We start from the raw sequence: 20144 nt of genomic DNA on the forward strand, positions 1-20144 counted from the left end.
AAAAATTAATCTGATCTTTTGCACTATGAGGTCTTGCCAAATTAAATCTTTCCATCCTTGCTACTGTTACACAACCTCTCTGAGGAATATTATTCAGATTTCTACAAAAAAACCAAACCCTACATAAACTGCTGAAAGCCCATTAAGACAGCAAAATTAAAGCATTTATAAGTCAGAGACTGCCAGAATAAGGCACTATATTTAGTACTAACAGTTTTCTCTGTAGTACTGTGATAAAGTTCCTTCAAGAACAGTGGATCAGCCCTATGTAAATATTCTCAAGACAAGTAAAACCTTCTCAGCATCTTCCTCCCAGACTACTGTCAGTCATGAAGTTATCAGTAGCTTTTGCTTCAGAGCTTACTCCTTTTGTTTTCTCCTCTCCCAAGAGACGACTTCTGTTCCCCCACTGCTAAATGCAGACCCTAGAAGAGTCCTCTTGATCTGAGGTACCACAACACAGAATTACTCACTTCATGAAGAGTTATGACAACACTTTAAATAGTTACAATCATGATTAACAGATTTTTGGTCCTGAATATTCAGATTGAGAACATTAAACTTGTCGGCAGTGGTGATTTTGATCCTCGTTTTCAAGCACAATGTTGGACAATACAGTATGATGTAGAAGGCACCCCAAAGCAGGACACTCTCTGAAGATGCTTTCTGGCATACCAAACACTTGCTTTCTGCATTAAGTCATAGAGCTGACGTTAAGAGACAACCAAAAATTAAACAACCTTCACCAAAAGGGCACAGAGGCGTTAACCAATGTCCTAATACTCCCAGTCAATCAAGCCATCAGCTTTGTATTGCACTAGATTTATCCATCCAGGGAAAATAAGCACCACATTAGTAAATTCAAGTCGTGGCTAAGAGAGAAAGAATGAGAGCCATGTTCAAAAACATGTCAGCTGAAGCATTAACCCTGGGACCTTCCAGGACAACTCCTTCACAAGAATGTTTTACAACCTATAGTCCTCCACAAGCAGAGTAAAAGAGGTGACTGAACTTCCCTTCAAGCAGAGACACGTGAGCCTGCTCAGACTCCAATTTCCCCCTTATTAGTAAGGAAAGGTTTACAGAAAGTGCTTGTATACTTTTCACAAAAGATATAACATACTGGAGGAAAAAAACATGACAGATCACATGGTTCAAAGCTTGCTCTCCCATCACATGCCATCTATAAATGCCACAGTCCCCCTTACGAGCCATATTTTCTATCCTTAAGCCACCTCTATTACACTACTACTATGCACATAGCACTCCAATATAGAGCGCCTTGTCTATTAACTGAAAAAAATAAGATAAATAAGCAGCAGCAATGTTGATGAACCAACTGATTAATTGTCATTGATGAAGCAAGGACAGGGTAGTTCATGCAACTAATTGCTTTCATTGAGATGAAACCAGGTTCAAATCAAGGGAGAATTTAGTTCTTCAGTAAAATACTTCACCTTAATTATAACTTGTAATGAGAGACAGCTAGAGTCTAAATATATGGATGCTCTGCCTCTACAGCACCCACCACTCCTCATAAAATGGATAAAAATTGACAGCTTTTATATTAAGAAATGAATCTCAAAATGTAGCTCCAGCTCACATCTTCCTGCAATCCCACTCAGAGGTGGCTAAGGCACCTCCTAAAACGTACGTATCTGTGGCTTTCCCTGCATGAAGTATCTCCTTAGGATAAAGTTCATACAAACATAAAGAAAACATACAGAACAAAACCATTTCTCCTTGAGTGAAGCAACTAAATGTTTTCTTGCCTTATGCATACATCCGTTCATTAACTGAAGAAAACTTTAGATAATTTTACAGTTAGAGAGACAAGAATAAGTAATTTTTCAGCTAGCATCTATAAAGAGAACAAGAAGCATTTTTTAAAATGTATTCCTCCAAATTTAATTCCCAAAAGATTACAGAATTTTTATACAATTTGCTCCTTTTCAGTTCTTCACATAGATATATGCACATTTGGTAACACACAAGTTTTACCATTTAATTTTTAATACACAAAATAGATGTAGTTAAACCAAAAAACTGCATATATGACACAGATTCAACAAGTGATATATTCTTAGGAATAGCAATATCCAAACCACGTTAAGTATCATGCTAACATCGAAGGCGATATACATTATAACAAAGTATCACAAGCTCACAGAGATGCATTAGAAGATTAGAGAATATGAGGCAAAGACAGAAACCTCCTGCCATTTCCATCACATTTCAAAAGTGACAGCAGACCATAAAGACTCACTTTGAGGACAGAGGGGGAAAAAAATGATACACTTGAAGACCAAAAGCCATCTTCAAGCTCCTAACCCTGTGTCCTAAGCAGTCTCCATTGTGTCCAAAGCTGTCCTTACATGGCTGGCCACTCCTCAGAAAATAAGATTGTAATTAGTCAACGGATCAACCTGTCTGAGACCGGACTCCTTTTCAGTCAGAGTCTTTGCCAAATACACAGAGACCTTGGCCTTGCAGGGAGCTCCCTAAAGAAAAAAGCCAAGTTTTCTTGGTATATGGAATAGAATGCTTTCAGCAAGGGAAGCTCAGAGAGACCAGGTCAGTCAGACTAGAAATAAGAAGGGTTTATATACAGCACTCCCTGCCTGCTCTGCCTTGTTTCCACTCTTCCCTTTACCCCTCAGTGTTCAAACTGCAGCAAACTCTGCCCGGTGCTGTCTGGTCCCTAGGGACATTTCTCATCACCTCTGAGAACTGTTTGCTTCTCAGTGTTACCTTGGTCTCCCTGCAGAAGCTGCAGGCTCCTGGCTGCCTACTGCATCTTTCACTCCTTCCTCCTCCCCTGCCCTGCTCAGCATCCCAAAGCTTCTCTCCCTGAGCTGAATCCGGCCGTTCCCAGACAGCAGTCACCTCCTCCGTGATGCAGGCTCTGTCTTCTCAAAGACAGGCAGCACAACTGTGAACACAAGTACAAAACAAACAAATGCTGTCTACCGCAGAAGCGCCGAGCTACTTCTTAATGAAACCCCCTTCACTATAACAAAATGGGCTGTGAGCTTGCTAAAGCAAGTCCCTGATCGGGGCTGATGCTTGCCAAAGGGGAAGTATCAGAGGCAGGACACCAGAGATGCACAAGCTCTGCACTACCTATGGCAACAGACATCAGACACAGAATCAGCAGCAAGTGAGCCAGCTAATACAAGTACCTCTGGAGAGCAGTTACCTCCAATAGTAAAGTTTGACACTACTTTAGACAGTTGACATTATTTTAGAGATGCTTGAAAAAAAAGTAAATAGCTAAAAAAAACCCCATATAGTTCTTACATTACTGAACCTGTAACCTGCTCAGATTTGAAACGAACCACGAGACTCTGCATTTTCTGGAACATTGCTAGTGTCTCTACATCAGCTACAACAGCCTGGGTGCCTGTGAGGACATCTGCATTCTCCAGCCAATCACCAGAGTAAGTGCCATGAAAAAGTACTTATCATTTTTCTATTGTTAAAGTTATGCCCTCACAAAATCAATAAACCTGAATTAATAGATTCAAAAGCTTTCGCAGTTCAACTTATATTTGAAAAATCTAAACATTATAAGATTAACTTTTACTCAGTCTCTGCAAACACCCCTGTGGCACTTGGCCCTTCCTGCTTGCTCACATCTGAACTGGATCCCATTAGGTGTCTGCAACTGAGCTACTGCGAGCGAGCAAGTTCAGCAGTGAAACGGCTACGGACGCAATATAAAACAAGAAGGTACACTTACCTCATTCCTGCCATTGAAAGGAAAGTATACCTATAATTTAAGGACAACCACAGGAGTGAGTGCTTTATTGTTTCATGTCTTCTCAAGTTTCTGACTAGTTACTATGGTTTAAACATCAACAATGGCTGATACCTGATCATTTTTCCAGATGCACTGAAAGCCCATGTCCTCTTGGCTTACTGCACATGTGCCTCCTCTTCAAGTCAGATAAATCGAGCTCTTCTCCGAAGTTGCACCATGAATAATGTTTAGGACAGTCCAGCAGTGAATTCTTCTCTCTAAAAAGAAGAAGAAAACTCAGAATCCTACTGAACAAAAATGTATTTAAATAAATGCTCCCAAGATCAATCTGAAACATCCCATTAGCACAGGATTACGCGGCACGTTTAAATGCAGCAGAAGACATCCAATACTAAGTATGCACTTTCAAAAAGAAGCTGCGAGTAGAAAAAGACCTCAACACATTTAGTACATCCTTTCTTAGCACAGGCATACACTCTATAATGCTTTTATGGTACAATTTTGACCTAAATTAAGCAAGCAGCTCCAGTAAGAGAGCTCATAGCTTTCCATATTACATAATTATATAATTCAGGATTGGATTAGACTTTAAAATAACATAGTTCAAGATAATCTATTAATGATCTTTTACACTTAATTTTGTTTGAAAATCATAGGCACTATCTGCTTCACGTTATGCACCACACACAATTCAGCTGGACTCAAGACCACTCCCAAAGTTTGGGAAGTTCAGCATATTCCTAATTTTTTGCAGAAGCAGGAGTAAGCCTCTCTTATTCCCCTCTCTCATATCAAAACTGCATGCTTCGATTTAACCCAAGATTAATTTTCAGGATTATTTAAAAACATATGTAGGAAACACAATAATGAGATCTATAATAACAATCCTTAGCAAGAAAGAAGGTGCCGCCAGCACTCTTGTAGTATAGGAGACAACGATGACTGCCAGCGGGAGCTGCTTGTTTTCTAGGGGTCCCTCCCACAGAGCAATTCACCCCACACTCTTCACAACTTTTTCTGCTATTCTCTTATTCTGGCACATTTAATTACTGGCAGTCACATATTCTGAAACAGTCCCTTTTGATGGTAACATCAGAAAAACAATCTCCAAAGGACAGTTGTGAATTGGTCTGTAAAATTACTATTAAGAGAATAACAGTTACACTGTGTTACAGGAAACAAGCATGAAAATCTTGCATTTGAGAAAAACAGTTCACAGTTCTAGAAGCTGAATAATTTCTGTTGAATATGCCTTAAAAACTACTGACCAAGGAGGAGCAAAAACAAGTCCTGCAAAACAAATTCCTAGCACTGATAGCTCAACTTGGCACACATTTGTTGGTCTTTCACCACCAACACTATAAGCCTTGTCGGCACTGTCATTTCGTTTTAGCTCTGTGTTAGTTCTCGCCTTATCTTTTCTGATTTGCCACAAAACCAGGAAAGGTAATTCCACATTCCCAATAAGAGAAAGCGCATGAAGCGAAGGTTAGGCTACATTCAAAGACTATATTTGGGCAATAGAAAGGAGGAGGATGATACAGCAATAATCTTGAGCAAGAAAATACCAATTTGCAACCTCTGTTGCCCTCTACCAGCCCTGTATTAACCATTTATTTACAGAATAATTTCCAGGTCAATCACTTTCCTGGAGACAATACATCGATATTGGCACTGACAGACACAGAACTGTAGGAAATGTGTTCATCCATTTACACCCCTCCACCATCAGCAGCAGCAGGTAAGTCACCAAAGCCTTTTGCTGTGCTGCACGCTACCTCAAGTTGAACAACTGGTCATCAGCACCAGCATTATTCTAGCAGGAGCTGGTGCCCAAGTAGTTTTATAAAAGTACCCAGTCAGCAACTCACTGGCACCAGTACAGTGGCCACACAGTCACGTCCTGAGAGCGAGATGGGGACGTAACACCAGCAAGAGTGAGAAATGGCATTTTGAGCACTCCAAAGCAGATGAACGTGTACACACCTTGTTAGAGACCATGACAAACACCTAGCGAAAATACCTTCTAGGAAGTGGGAACGTACAACATAGGTATATAGTTTAATTCCTAATTAGCACACTGCTGAGAGCAATGTTTATTAAGCAGTTAATAACTCCTTCCAACAGAGGTAAGGAGGGATACTTTAAGATTAAAAACAGAGTAAATATACATACATTTTAACAGGTTCATTAGACAAACCTTAGCATTTATACTTTTTATATACTAAAAATGTAAATATTTGCCTTTGTTTACAAGAAAATTACATGGTTCTATTAAATCAATGAAAAAAAGCACAAAAGCCAGTAATTACAATTTTTACCACTGTTTTACAACAGGAATGGTGCATGTAAACACACCAAGGTTTATTTTCTTCGTTAAAAAAACAAACATAGCAAGTAGATACTACAGATCAAACAGTAAGATAGACTTGAGAGAATCAAAAAACACACAAAAAAAGGAAAGACTGCATTTGATTGCCTCGTCGTTTTAACCACAATTCACATATATAGAAAACAGCACATAAAATTGGAGAGATGTTCATAAAACACACGAGGTGCCCAAAGTTGGCAGAATGCCATTGGAATAAACGATTTAATTTCACATGAAAAAAAATACAGCCTTCTAAGGACAGATCTGAGAACATCATTTGATAACTGCTAGCAAAGGGAGGAACTGTCAGTACCCCTGATGAGAAGGGACCTCCGGGGCCAAAGGACTTCAACCACCAGATGAGTTTAGTTCTGTCTGCATTTCCATTTACTGCCACCTTTTACAGCATTCTATTGGCTTTTACCACTTGCTTTCCAGATTTGACCTGAAAGATTTTATGCATCTATAAGCCAATAAAGAAGACAGCATGGTGTATCGCAGATTTAAGCTTTTAAGAATGCATAAATGCACTTACCCACTTGGTAAAAACCATTAATGCGAACAGAACAAATACAAAATCCAAATGTACACAGAAATCATACAAACTGGAAACAGGGTTACAAAACATACCTGCTGATTGGATTTTTTTTTCCCCCTCTAACATAATCATCATGGACCCAAGGAATTCTTTCAATCCAGCATTTCTCAGCCTAACAAAATACCATTTTGGATTCAAACACTAACCCCTGCAGATGGATTTTGTTTAAAGAACTGAACAAACAAAACATTATGTGCTTCGAAATTCTTCCACTTGTGTTGAAAGCCGAGCTGTACTGAAATCAATAGGACTGTTAGCATTGTTTTCAGCAGAGCTAGAATTTCATTTCCTGCGCCCAACTCAAGATCTGTTAAAGATGCTGCTAACCACTAGAACGCGGTTTTGCACTCTCACGATCACATCTATAGTTCAAAATAAAGTGTTTTGGGCAAAATAAATACTTACAGGGAAGGTTGCATAAACAGCGTGAAAGTAGCAGCTCTGGCTGATTTCTTCAGAGAACAAACTTTGTCCCCAGTCTGGCTGCTCTGCCTGGATGAATGCTGTTCTGAACCATCCCCAGGCCTTGAAGCCTTGGGAAGTTCCTATCTGGACTCTGCAATGTGGGAGGGTTTGTTATTTTAACTGCTGGCCGATAAAAGCTTATCAGCAAGTTTTCAAAGGTTAAACTCAACACATTTGCATGGCAAAAGTGCAAAGAAAGCACAAGGAAAACGTTGAATTAGTGCTCCCTCCAGCAAAGGCCAGAAGGATTTCATGCGCCACAACCTGCCGTGCAGTCCAGCAAAGAAAGTTAAACCAAAACTCCTGTTCAAAGGCACCGTAAGTGAAAGTGTCTTTGGAAGCCAGTGAGAAAGCAACAAAAGTGTTTTCTTTCAAAGGAGGAGCTTGCTTTGCCTGCTACATTCCCACTGTCTGCTACATAGGACAGAAAAGTTAACCCAAAATCTTTAAGTTTGGTCCTTAAATACAAGGCAATTTTATTACTGTTGCTGAATTTATCACTGACACCATAGCTCCATGACAACTCACTGGAAAACAAAACCAAAATAAAATCTTCAGTTTAGGGCCTGCTACGATTTCTTATTTCTATCCCAAGCACGCTACTGAACCATAAAGGGCTGATGCAACTTTAAACCAGAAAAAAACCCCAGTTACAGACTCATTACTAATTCATCCTGGCTGAAGCTGCATACCAGCAGCTGCTGCCTCTCTCAATTAACAGCAAATATTGAATAGTATTGTCATTTAACGGTGTTTGCTGCCTACTGCCCTGTCCGCTGTCACATTTTCAAAGCCTTCTGGCACAATTTAAAGCATCAACATTAATAAACAGAGCTTAGTTTAACCCCTTATGTATCAGCAGAGTTCATAGCAGGAGTGCTTTGCTCACTTCGTACATGCATTAGGTGTTTGGCAATAGCTGAAGCCCAAAGATGCAAGGTGCCACCAAAATGGTACTTGTAATTCAGAGGCCCACAGGGTGCTTGGCTTCCACAGAGGTCTGAGCACAAGTGCGAAAAATGATGGGAGTATCTCCAGCAGAGCAGCCCTCTTCATAAATGAATGCCAAAAAGATGAAACAAAAGAGGAGAAAAAGGAGACCGCACATTCAGCCTCTGCTGCTGAAGATTTTAAAACAAAAAACCCCAAACAAATGGGAAAAAAAAAAATAATCAAGATACAGCCATTCTGCAGGGAGATCAGACCAATGCTGCAGTTCCTGATGATCCCATCTCTGCACAGGGAAGTGAAAAGAGCTCACATTTACACCTACCCTCTAGTGTGCCATGCTGCCTCTCAGACAGACTGGTTTTAAAGCAAATTATAATACAAACAATGCAATCCGAGCAAGCAACTGGAAACGATGCGCTTCTCCCACGATGCCTCCACAGGTACTTCAGTGGCCTGCTTGCTCTGTGGTGTCAAGTTTGCTGGAAGCCACTTATGTACAAACAACTGTACGTATTTTATATTTCATTTACACGATGCGTTCCCAGCAAATCAGCAGGCAGTAGCAGCGCAGAGGCTCTCCTATGAGCTTACTGCCAACTGGGCCAGGGCCAATGTGTAGATACCAGTGACCTGGAGAAGAGAGGGGATGCTGAGCCAGCCAAATTAGACTGCAAGGTGCACACTGGCAATTTAGATACTATGCAAAAAGATCAAGCAGCTTCTGTACTGCCTTTGTTATAGTAAAAGCTAGAATAACGCCACTCGAGCTGATACTGAAAGTGGAAGAATTCAGTCCTTTCTGAGGTATCGGACCTTTGTACTAAACCTTCTGCAGAGGCAACTGCGTTATAAGCATGGGAGCTCCAAGGAGTGATGCTCCGAGGGACTTGTCAAACACACGAGGGAAAGGCTTTGCAAACCAGGCAGGTAAGAGTTGGCTCAGGATCTGGCCAGGACTTTCTGAGCCTCTGCAAGCATACTCTTCGTGGTTTAGCTCATTTGGCTGCAAGTCCCCTTACTTTCCCAGGTTCCCTCTGTCTGTATCCTTTGCAACTCCAAGATCCAGTCTGGTTTGTTAGGAGGATTCATTCCCTCTGTGTTCCTCCACCACCCTTGCGCTGATAGTGTCTGAGGTCTTCAGATATATTAGGTGACATGACTAATACCTGCCATCTGTTCATTGTTACCTTCTCTCTCTCCTCTCCTGAAGAGGAGTCATCAGTGAAGTGCTTGTTCTACTCGATCTATTTTAGGAGCGTGGGCTTTTAGCATCCATGCAGCACTGTTTTAAGCTAAAAAAGTTAAATCCAAGAAGTAGACCATGCTCTCGCAGGGAAGATTGAGGATTTGCAACACCCCTTAGGTCCTGTAAAAGTCTCCGATTAGGCTCAGAAAAAACCCTCTCTTCTGCCACGGTTATCATTGCTCCTAGCATGCCCAAGAAACAGAACTACTGCCCAGGTTTCACTCCAGGCTTCAGGCCACAGATGAGCCTGCAGGTAAGACCCAGGCCTCTGAAGGCACCTGACTGCTCTCCACAGAAACCAAGCCAGTTGACACAGCTTTCAGCATCGGTACGTAATACACTGCAGCACTGTGTTACCTGGTTTGATGAATAAGGAGCTCCTACCCAATAACACCACCTCCATATAGACTGCTGAAAGCAGAAAAAGGTACAGATAACTGAGGCCAGATCTCTGCCCATCGGACTGGGATGAAATCTTCTAACTCACAGGGAATATTAAGCATTACTTGTACTGACAGCTGCTCCCCATAAGCTATGGTTAAGGAAAAAACAAACTGGACACACAAAGGAAAGACTAGCTGGAAGGGAGAGAGGCAACTGGAGAATAATTTCTCTGTATTTCTTGCAGGAGCTGTGTCAAAGTGCAAAGAAAAGAGTCATCGCACCGTAGGAGGCTGAAAGACTTGGGATGGAGCAGTGAGGGAGTTTCTGGCCCCATAAATGTTTAATTTGAGCAAAGCAGCAGATTCGTAGTAAGCATAGATCTGCTGCTGCTGAACTGCACGCTCCTGCTTTGATTTCTAAATGACACAAAGTGAAAACATAAGTATAAAAATAAAATAGGAGAAAAAGAACAGGGAGATTTCCATACCTGGCACTACAGATGCAGCATGCACAAGCCAGCAACCTACTCAGCTCTCTCCCTTCACTACTGCACAATGCAGCAGTACAAGGGTTAGTAACATACACGAAGCTCTGAAGTAGGTACCTCAATTTCACAGCTTTGACAGTTCGACACAGTGCTGAGGATAACATCACCTGAGAACAAGAGCTATTGCACTGTACCTTAAAAAACAGCAAGTGCTGCAAACCTCTGATTAAAGGCAGCATGTTGCCGGCTAAGAAAACTGTGAAACTGTAGAACCGGAGAATGAAGGTGCATGTGGACATACTGAAGAAACAAATCCACAGAGCTCTGGGAGCAGAAAAGGGACCCACCTGGGACTGTTCCTCTTGAAACACTTCTCCTAAAAGAAGGGCTGATTTTCCCTCGCAAATAAAACCCATCAGTAAGGATCACTCCTTCCACACCATATCCTTGAGTTACTCCCATCTCACTCCAAACAGTAAGCTCAGACTGGTTAAATAAAATTATGAGGGGGGAAAAAAGTTGATAATTAGTGTTTCTTCCCACCTAAAATGCAAGAACAGTCTAAAAAAGAAATGAATGCATTCCATGACCCCTGTGAGATCCCCAGCTCCATTTTTCCTCCCTTTCCTGCTCTTTACCTCCCCCAGACTGTCACCTGATCACCATTATCTGTTTCTTTCCCCTCCACCTGCAGAGGAGCCCATTTCCTTTCCCTATTTATATGTTTCTAATCTCAAACTTAATTCTTTTTCCTGCTTCTACGTCCTCTTGCTGAAATTCATACGACTACCTCTCTCTCCTCTGCCATGTCCACTGGCGTATCTAGTCTTCCTCTCTGTCTCCAATCCTAGAGAGAAATGTGGCTTCGCTAAAATCAAACACAAAGGTTCATTTAGACCCAGTTTTCACCCCAGCAGCATAACCATATTTTATTAGAATTATGTCACTTATCCCAAGCCAGCTATCCCCAAGTACCGAATGGACAAGCATCAATAAGAGCAGGAAAGCCCTTTGCTTAGCTTTCCTCCCTGTACGAGAGCCTCATATAGCTGAACACACTGGCAAAGTAGGAAATAGCAAACAACAGATGCTACAGAGCCTACTGAAATTTGTCCAGCCTCCAGAAAACCTCCATACAACAAGTGCAGGATGTCAATGAGTATAGGTTTTCTCTTTTAGAAGTATGAACAGATATAAAACACACACACTAGTATTCTCATATTTTGCACTGTCTTCAAGGTTGGGAATATATTTTAGAAAGTGACTATGAGCTTCAGAAGCACTTTTAACAAGCAGTTTTCTTCTCTCCTGAAGCAGTTAAAAAAAACCCCAAAAAACAAAACAAGAAGAAACAGAAAGCCACAGCACAGCCTCAATTAACCTACAAGGACACAATTAAATGTTGCAAGTATATCCACATCAGAAACCTCTTTTTCACCGCAATAAGCTGCTGGCAACAAACTTGGCAAAGCCATGACAGCACTTTGGGCTCTTCTACACGCACCTTAGGTAGGAATGCATCACCATTGATAAAGCAGGACCTTGATTTTCATTGCTGGCTGCTTTGAATTGTCAGCTTCCCGAAAGCTGATGTCACACAGCATTTCTCCTTGCAGAATGGTGACCTTTGCAAGCCTCTGGAGAAAGAGGCCAAATCCAATACTAAAAAGATACAGATGACAACCAAAATGATCATGTGCCACTACTCAAATGACAGAAAACATTAAATATTTACATTGACATATTATGATATGATTCTACTGTAATTGCAATCTCCTGTGACACAATCATGCTGGTTTTTCTTATAAAAAACTCTCTCTGAATAGGAGATAGATGGTACTGAGTAAGCAAAACAGTTGTCCCGTATCTTATCAAGCTCTGGTTGATGACTTTGCCCTCATACAAAGGCTGCAGAAGGGAGAACGTTCCAAGGAAGCAGTTCGCAGACAGACTCACAGAACACCTCCAGGAGACTCAGCCTTAGTCATACTTTGTGACGTTCAACTACAGGGAGGATCCCTCCTTACTAGGATCAAGGTGACCATGGTTACTCCCCAGGTCAGGACCCTCTGCCACAGAAGAAAGGAGAGATACGTGAAACAGTTTGAGCCATAGCTATGCAAACCCTTCTGCAGTGTTTCTTGGGCAACCAGCAAAGCTACCACCACCAGAGCTATATTTTACATCTTATTTCTCACTGAAGAGCCAAAAGGAAGCCTCCCTACATCTCCAGCTGACAATAGCAGCAGTAGCTCCATTCTTCCAGGACAGAACCGGCTGTAAATGTTGGCTGGAAACATTTATTCCCGCCGGGGACTGGTAACTGTCTTTAATTGTTGGCAGCAGTTGGGGGCCAGGGGAATCTCTCTTGTGCCAAACAGCAGACAAAATAAACAAAAAAAATGATTATACCTTGCATATACTGCAATACCTGAACCTACATAGCCTTGAAGGGGCCACTGTGTTTGTGTTTACGCTGTAAGCAAAAAAAAAAAAATTAGCACAGCTATACTGAACTACTACAGCTACTTGAAAGCAAAATGACTGAAAAGGTGCTCTGTTCTTTATATCACAGATTGAAGGGTGAGGAAATACCACATACAGGTACGTCACCAAAAAATCAGAGGTGAATCACAGACCTGTACAAGGACAGGGAGCCCAGTCAAGATTTTTCTATCAGTTTTACAACACTGGTAAAGTTAACTCCAAACATACAATCCCAGCTTGCTAGGAATGTATTTCTGACTGAGCACAGTTAATAAAATACACAGAAATGAACAGAAAATACAGGTTAAATAGTACTCTTCTGTGTGTGTGAAGTCCAGCCACACCAATATAGACTGTCAGGCATTTTTCCCCATTTTCTTCAACCAGAAAGCATTCAAGAGTTTAAGTTTTTCATAACAAATTCTTCACAAAAGCTGATCAATATAAAGCATTTTTGGGAAAAAAAAAAATTAAAGTTCTATTGGGGGACATTTTTCTCTCCTCCTACCAGGTATCTGTGTAAGCTGGGTTGCAAACCTGAAGGTCAAAGCTACATGCTGATGTGGATTTGTTGACTGTCTCCAGGAAGACCAGGGAAATAGTAAAAGGAGCATCCAGAAAGAAAGCCAAAAGACAACTCTGTATGCCTTGCGAAGACTATAACAAGGTTTCCGCAGGAGAAGATTTCTGGCTGGGATATAAATATGAAATAATCCTTGAGAAACTGTCCCGTTCATCTGCTAGCCATTATATAGGAAGATGACAAGCTGAATTTATAACCTGGTAAACTGTAGGGCTGAAGAGATGGAGAGCAATAGCAGGCGGCTTTTGATATCAAGGTCTTTGGTGTTGCAGCTTCAGTACATAGTCTCACGCTCCAGGCAATCACTTGATTTCACATGATCCCCAGAATGACCAAATTCAGAGGCTGAACAAAGCTCAGGAAACATTTTCTCTCAAAAAACATCTTGGAACCATGAAGCAATCAGAATGATGCGGCATTTTTCTCCTGCCAAGTGCCCAAGGTAACAAAGGTAATCAAGATAAGGGCACAAAATAAGACTTTGACTGTAGTTGGTTAGTGTCGAATTCAGGTATGATTTTTCTAGGTTGGCTTTTGTGAATATAATCATCTGAGATGACATGAAGGACAATTTTCTTCAGCACATTAGAAGAGCTTGCTGAGAAGAAAAGAATACTTAATGCTCCCTTCTGCCTCCCCTTTCCTCTGTGTAAGAAACAGGTTGGTCAAACTTCTTCCTTCCCCATGCTTCATTGGGAGGCATTACAGAAATAGCCTCACGGCTCTGAATGGTTCAAGAGCAAACGTGTTGCATAGATAATGAATCTCAACTACACAGGAACTTAAGTATTTTAATCTGAGAACCACAGAAACTAACCCTGATGATGAAAAACGTAGACCAGGGAGAGTGAGAGAGAGGACTGTATCTTTACCCAAGTGTGAGAACAGTTTGGTGTGCTCCAGACAGATCATCAGTTGAGTATGAGGAAACGCAGGCAGTGGAAGTCTGTTCCCTAGGCCCTGCAAAACCTCCTGCAAGCCTAAACACACTGGTGCATCTTGTTCTGGTCAGAGCACAACAGATAATCGCTAAGATGGGCTACGGGTAGGACGGCACAAGCCAATGAGTTGCTGAGGACTATTACATTCAAAACCCATTTGTCAAAGGGAATCACCAAACAACAGAGTGAGGTATGGTGGTTTCTGAAGATAGCACCTGGGTTCCTCGACCCTTTTTGTGGGGGTCCTGACACACCAACAGTCATCACAGGTAAGAGACAAGAGCCAGCCATGAAGCTATGGCTACTGATTACCCATGATTATCTATTTTTTTAAATTCATAGCTTCAAATATCAGCCAGACTGCTGATAGGAGAATAAAGATACACCATTATCAGAAAATCAATCCTCAAGCACAATGCTGCGTTCCTTGCAAAGAAGAGTAGAGCAGAATACCTTTTCCTTTAGCGAAGAGCCCCATTTCTTCTAACAGTCTGTTGATTGTCAACTTGGACTAGAAAGCTAACAGCTAAGAAGCATGATGGCTAGTGGTCATGGCTACTGAGCAAACAGCCTTCACACATGCAGCCGCATATGGGACTGTTGTCTAATACCTGGCCTTCCACATTACACCCTTTCATTCCTTCTCGTTGTCTTGTTACACTTGCACTTCAAAAAGCATCTAGAAATTCTGCTTACTGAATAATTCCCAGTAAATCACCACAGGTTGTTGCAATGAGAAGGTTAAAGATACCTCTCACACAAGCCCACCTTTCAAGCTCCCGGTCCTTGAATATGCTGCTCAGAAAAGTTACTTCTACTGCAGTATCACAATCAAATATCTCATGACATGACAGGAGAAAAATACCTTAGGAAAAGGAGGTGAGAAAGGTACATTAAAAAAGTACTTGATGTCACTCCTCCAAACATTTAAGTATCAGCTAGACAATGAAAAGGGTTTACTAGAGTTTCTCAGCTGCTGTGCCTTCCCTGCTCCCAGCATCAGGGGAAACAAAGCCATCAGACAATGGCAGGGCCCCTGTGCAGCCAGTGTAGCACAATTTGGTGGTACTGGATTGGAGAGAAATGACTTGTAACGGCACCAGGCTTGGTAACAGAGAAGAAGCCTTTCCTGACAAACATGCAGGTCAAAGAAAATCACATACTCCTTTGACCTGCACGTCTTACTGCAAACACTCATAGAGTTTGCCTTTTTCTTTATTTTTTTTTAAAGCACTAGAAAGAGCAAAAATCATTCCTAGTCCGCTTACGTGCTTTGGTAACATTAGCCTATTTTCACTGGTAACTGCTACTCACCCTTCTTCCCTTCTAACTTCTGGTACATTTATGTGCTCTCCCCTCTCACTCACAAGAGTGAGAGCTGACACTTCCCTCACCCTTTTTTCCCCTCTTGTTGAAACCTTATTTCCACTGCTCTAATAGTTCTTGACTTAACTGGGACAAGGAAAATTATTCTGGGCTTCTCTGTCCTAGCAGTTAGGCTATTCTGTATTAACCATCCAGAGCACTGAAAAATCATACTGAAGCCCCAGGCAACCATTCTAACACTCCCTTAAATTCATGGTTTAATAAAATTGCCCACTCTTACTGGACATGTCTATAGCCATACATATATATATGTACTTTTTGCATAAAAATCCTTCAGTGTTAATAAAATTCAGAAAATTCTCTTCACTGCTACACATAGCAAAGTTCATTTAACAGCATTCATTCCAAGATGTCCCAATAAGCTAAATTTCTATCCAGCCTTAAAACACAGCTATTTCTTAGGCAAGATGCTTTTTTTCTGATCCTTTTAAGCAACATGCAGAAGCGTTTATAATACCTAGTAAATATTACACACACATAAAATGTAGAATTGTATCCACTAGTTTAGGCATGCAGCTGAAAGGCCTGACTTTCAAATGGTGGCTACACTGCTGCTTCCTCAGCCTGTTTTAATCTAGGCTACCACATCCAGCTGCCCAAAAACAAAGGGGAGGAATTTTTGAGTAGGCAGGGTATACTCTTTTCTAACTCTGACCTTAACTTTGTATCATACCATGCCCAATATCAATACCATCGCACCAATGTTAATTTTTTTTAAGGGATGCAAAGTGTTTCTGTACAACCCCATTTTTCACAGCAATGTGATTAAAAATTTGGTTTGACTCATCTATAGCAGTAGCAGTTTTCAAACTGCAACATGTGTACCTCTGAAGATATGAGCTCTCTTCAGAGGAAACCAAAATGAAAACCTGCAATGGCACACATCCTAACTCCATTACAGAGCCTTGCCATTTCTGGTGCAGAAACAAAGTGAAGCTTTCTTTTAGATACTGTGAGAAAGCAAATCCCTCACGTTTTCAGATGGCACTTCCCCTAAACTGCCAATCATTTTAACTGCAAAAGACAGCGTGCTAGATAAATGTATTATTAATTTCTAGAAGAAAACTGCATCCAGAAAAGCCTTTCCTTTGAGTCACATTACCTAAGTTTTGAAACTCTTCTATTAGGCAAAACCAGGGCTGGTTTCAATTTCCTGGAGTCTATACCTGAAAGAATCAAGCTTGGTTCAAGTTCACCACCAAGTTACGCTGTTCAGGTTCTCAGTGTACAAATACTCCCCCATCCACAAGCAAGGAATTAAGCACCAGCGCATTTTGCTGTCTCCACTTTGCCCATCCTGCAAACGGGGAGTGCTGGCTGAAGGCTGATATCAGTACAGGGCAGTGCAAATAAAGATACCAGTATAATTAACTTTTCGATAAGTCAGCCAGTGCAAGCACAGCATATACAGCAGAGAAGCAGGAATGTACCAAAGCATAAGTAGGAGTTCCGTTAGACCTGAAATTACACAGACTGAGAATACAATATCCGCTGTTACCACTGCAATATTTTGTCAAGCAAACGTTAAGCCTTCCCCTCTTAACTGCCATCTCAGGAGAAAACACAACCGATTTAAAAGCCGTGAGTTGTCACACTCACCACCTCCTCTACAAGACCCCTTTGGGGGAACAAATTCACAGCCCTTACTGGGATAAAGACCAGGTCAGCACAACTTAAACACAGAGAGGGACTGGCAACTGCAGCTCTCCCTCGCTTTAGCAAATACACTATAAAACACTGGATCAGCAAGTGGGTGTGGTGTTTGGCCCGGGGTTTTTTTGCTTTATTTTATTTTCGGGTTTTTTTAATCTCAGCAGTATTGTGTCTAGTTTACAGGAGACACCATTTCTCTCCACTTTCACAAAGAATTATGATCCTCTCACAGAAAGGTACGCAACTCTATTTGCAGAGGTATATTCACAGTGTCAAAGTTTGAAACCCTCCGGTTTACTGCAAGCCTTTTTTTGGTCCATGTATGTATATCACTGGCAAGGGTATGCTCCTGATTTCAACCAGCCCTGTTCAGATTCAGCACAGCTGATTTGCTGGGGGAGCAAGCATATTCCAGGTGAAGTGCAGCACAGAGCTCCCCATAAGGCGCACGGCACTGGCTCAGAGCCACTACCTCCAAATCTCAAAGACAGGAAGGGAAACTTGAAACCGAGTAACATGTTGGTGGATGAAACAGCAGCTGAGATTGCCTGCGCTTGCCTTCACAGGCTGTGACTTTAATTGGAGCATACTGGAGTGCATTAATAACGATTTTAGTAAGACCAATATCGACTTCATTTATTTTTACAAAGCCTTTCTCTGCCCTCATCTTCACTGACTATGCATGTCAGAGAAAGGTCAAAATAGCTTAATTTTCTTCTGCACTAGACAAAAAGGCATGAAGAACAGCCAGTACATTTAGCTTGTTTCATTTTCACTGTGGCTTAAGGAAGAACAGAAGGAATTTATTATCATCAAATTGACTCCAGCATAACCTGGCTGCTTTTATCAAGGTTGCGTAAGTTAAAAAGATAAAACCAGAGCTCCACTTTGCTCAAGATTAAAAAGATGCATCAACTCAAAGACAGTGTTTAGATTTCAAGGAAAAATAAACTATGGTAACAGACAGAACACAAGAGTCAAGCACCTTGTCAAACACAGCTATTTCAAAATAACAGATCATGCAACACTCATGCACCAGAGAATGGAGACCAAGTGCTAAATGAACTAAATAAAAGTTTACTGTGGGCTTTATCAGTAATACTAAACTTCTCCCTGACTTGGGAGCACTGAGCAAATGTTATTTTAATAGAAATGCAATTCTGCTTCAAGATGGCAAGTGCAATGTGCTTGAGAAACAATATCTTATTTGATAAGGCAACATGCAGACAAGTAACGTTACCTGGCAATTAATTGAATGCTGCATCTCTTTCATGCTAATCAGTATCTAATCATTACACATGATCATAATGTAATCAAGCTTCTTTTAAAATATATCCACACAATATTTAAATGTAGGAAAAATATACCCTAAAAATAGAATTATTTTACTCTGGAAGCTGGAAAGAACACCTCAAGACTCTGAAGCGATACCTCCTTTTCCCCCTCCAATGTGATAAAAGGTTTCTACAGTTTATTCCCTTAACTGGCAGCTTAATGTGCTCTGCTTACCAAATCTGAATTTCTCAATAGCAGATCTTAATAAAAGAAAAGCATGTTGTGGCTTTCAGTCTGGACACTTATTCTCTAACTAAACTGGGCTGCAGGCTCCTCCTGGCACAGTGAGGTCCCAGATCAGGAATTCCTGAAGTTTTGTTCATGGAAAGTTAATTACAACGCAGTGGTTGTGTAAAACAGCTCTTAAGAACAGCAAGCCTCAGGCTGATAGTACAGCCTCCTTTGCCATTAAGTGAATCCTATCAGCCCCCAGCGGTAATATTTCACATCCAGTTGAAGCAAAACAAATGGTTCCCAACACAGCAAATTAAACATCCAAAAAAGCCTGAGCACATCTACCAACCAAGCTGTCAAATCCACCGCCATAACATTGACAACAGCTATGAATTCAATGTGGGGATGAGTCTGATGGATTTTCCTCTAGGAAACTCGGTGTTGCGTCTCACGCTGCTTACACTGCTTGTACTACAACTGAATTGCACCTATTGTGCTTTCAGTTTATAACGTGAAACCCGCAAGACCTCCAGAAAGAGAGATAATCCCATGATTAGCCAGACGACTTTAAGCATCTCTAGAGATGGCTGGAAGAGCTCCCCTTGGCAGAAGGCGATAAGCAATGCCCTGAACACAGTATCAGTAAAAACAAAGGAGCATCTCAAAGTTCATGCAGTTCTCCTCCAACTGCTCTTGTCTCTCGTGGCCTGGACAGCTCCAAAAATGATCTCAGCCATACAGCACTGGAAACATCCCATCTCCCAGAGAAAGTAAGGATGGCAACTGGTTCTGGCTGGGCAGCATCATCCAGTTTGTGAGTCTTTGCCCAGGGTTCAAACTGTCCATATTTACCCAAGATTCAGGTTAAATTGCTAGCAATTTTTTCTCCCAATAAGAAGATAATTTAATCCAGAAACGTGAGAGGCATTTCCAAGTCCTATAAGGCCACAAATGATGACGGACGGCAAGGGAGAGAAGCTAACAGGGACCCCGACACCTATCCAAGGTCTTACACGTAGGACAGAAGCCTGCTACAGTCTAATCCACGTGAAAAATGGACACAAACCTAGACCCTCGGAAAACCCAGTGGTTATCCAGTATCTGAATGCGTGCACGCTTATGGTACCTGGGTGGGCCAGTGGATAACACGTCATATTCCCTCCCTAGTAGAGCTTCCCAGTGAGCACAAACACTTGAAGTGCCCTGTGTCATCCCCCCGCCCCCGTAAGCCACAAATCTCCTCTTTGAGGAGACAGCAACATACCATCGTTACTCAGCCGCCCTTCGGCTGCAGCAGCTGCCAGAGAAGCACAGCACAGC

General features: G+C 41.5%; 1 protein-coding gene across 13 annotated transcripts in view; it reads right to left on the reverse strand.

Annotated features, from left to right (window-relative positions):
* MAP3K13 (mitogen-activated protein kinase kinase kinase 13) overlaps positions 1-20144 on the reverse strand; it is an 82748-nt gene that overhangs the window by 45737 nt on the left and 16867 nt on the right. For 8 of the 13 annotated variants that reach the window (XM_054835003.1, XM_054835001.1, XM_054835000.1 and 5 more), the window contains one exon: positions 3875-4020. The gene's annotated coding sequence lies outside the window, so the exon portion shown is untranslated. Of the gene's footprint in view, positions 1-3742; positions 3773-3874; positions 4021-7137; positions 7308-11769; positions 11928-12221; positions 12742-15044; positions 15142-20144 lie in introns of those variants that run through there. The other 5 variants (XM_054835004.1, XM_054835011.1, XM_054835005.1 and 2 more) reach the window with 4 other exon arrangements.

Source organism: Grus americana, chromosome 9 (assembly GCF_028858705.1).
Source record: "Grus americana isolate bGruAme1 chromosome 9, bGruAme1.mat, whole genome shotgun sequence".
NCBI lineage: Eukaryota > Metazoa > Chordata > Aves > Gruiformes > Gruidae > Grus > Grus americana.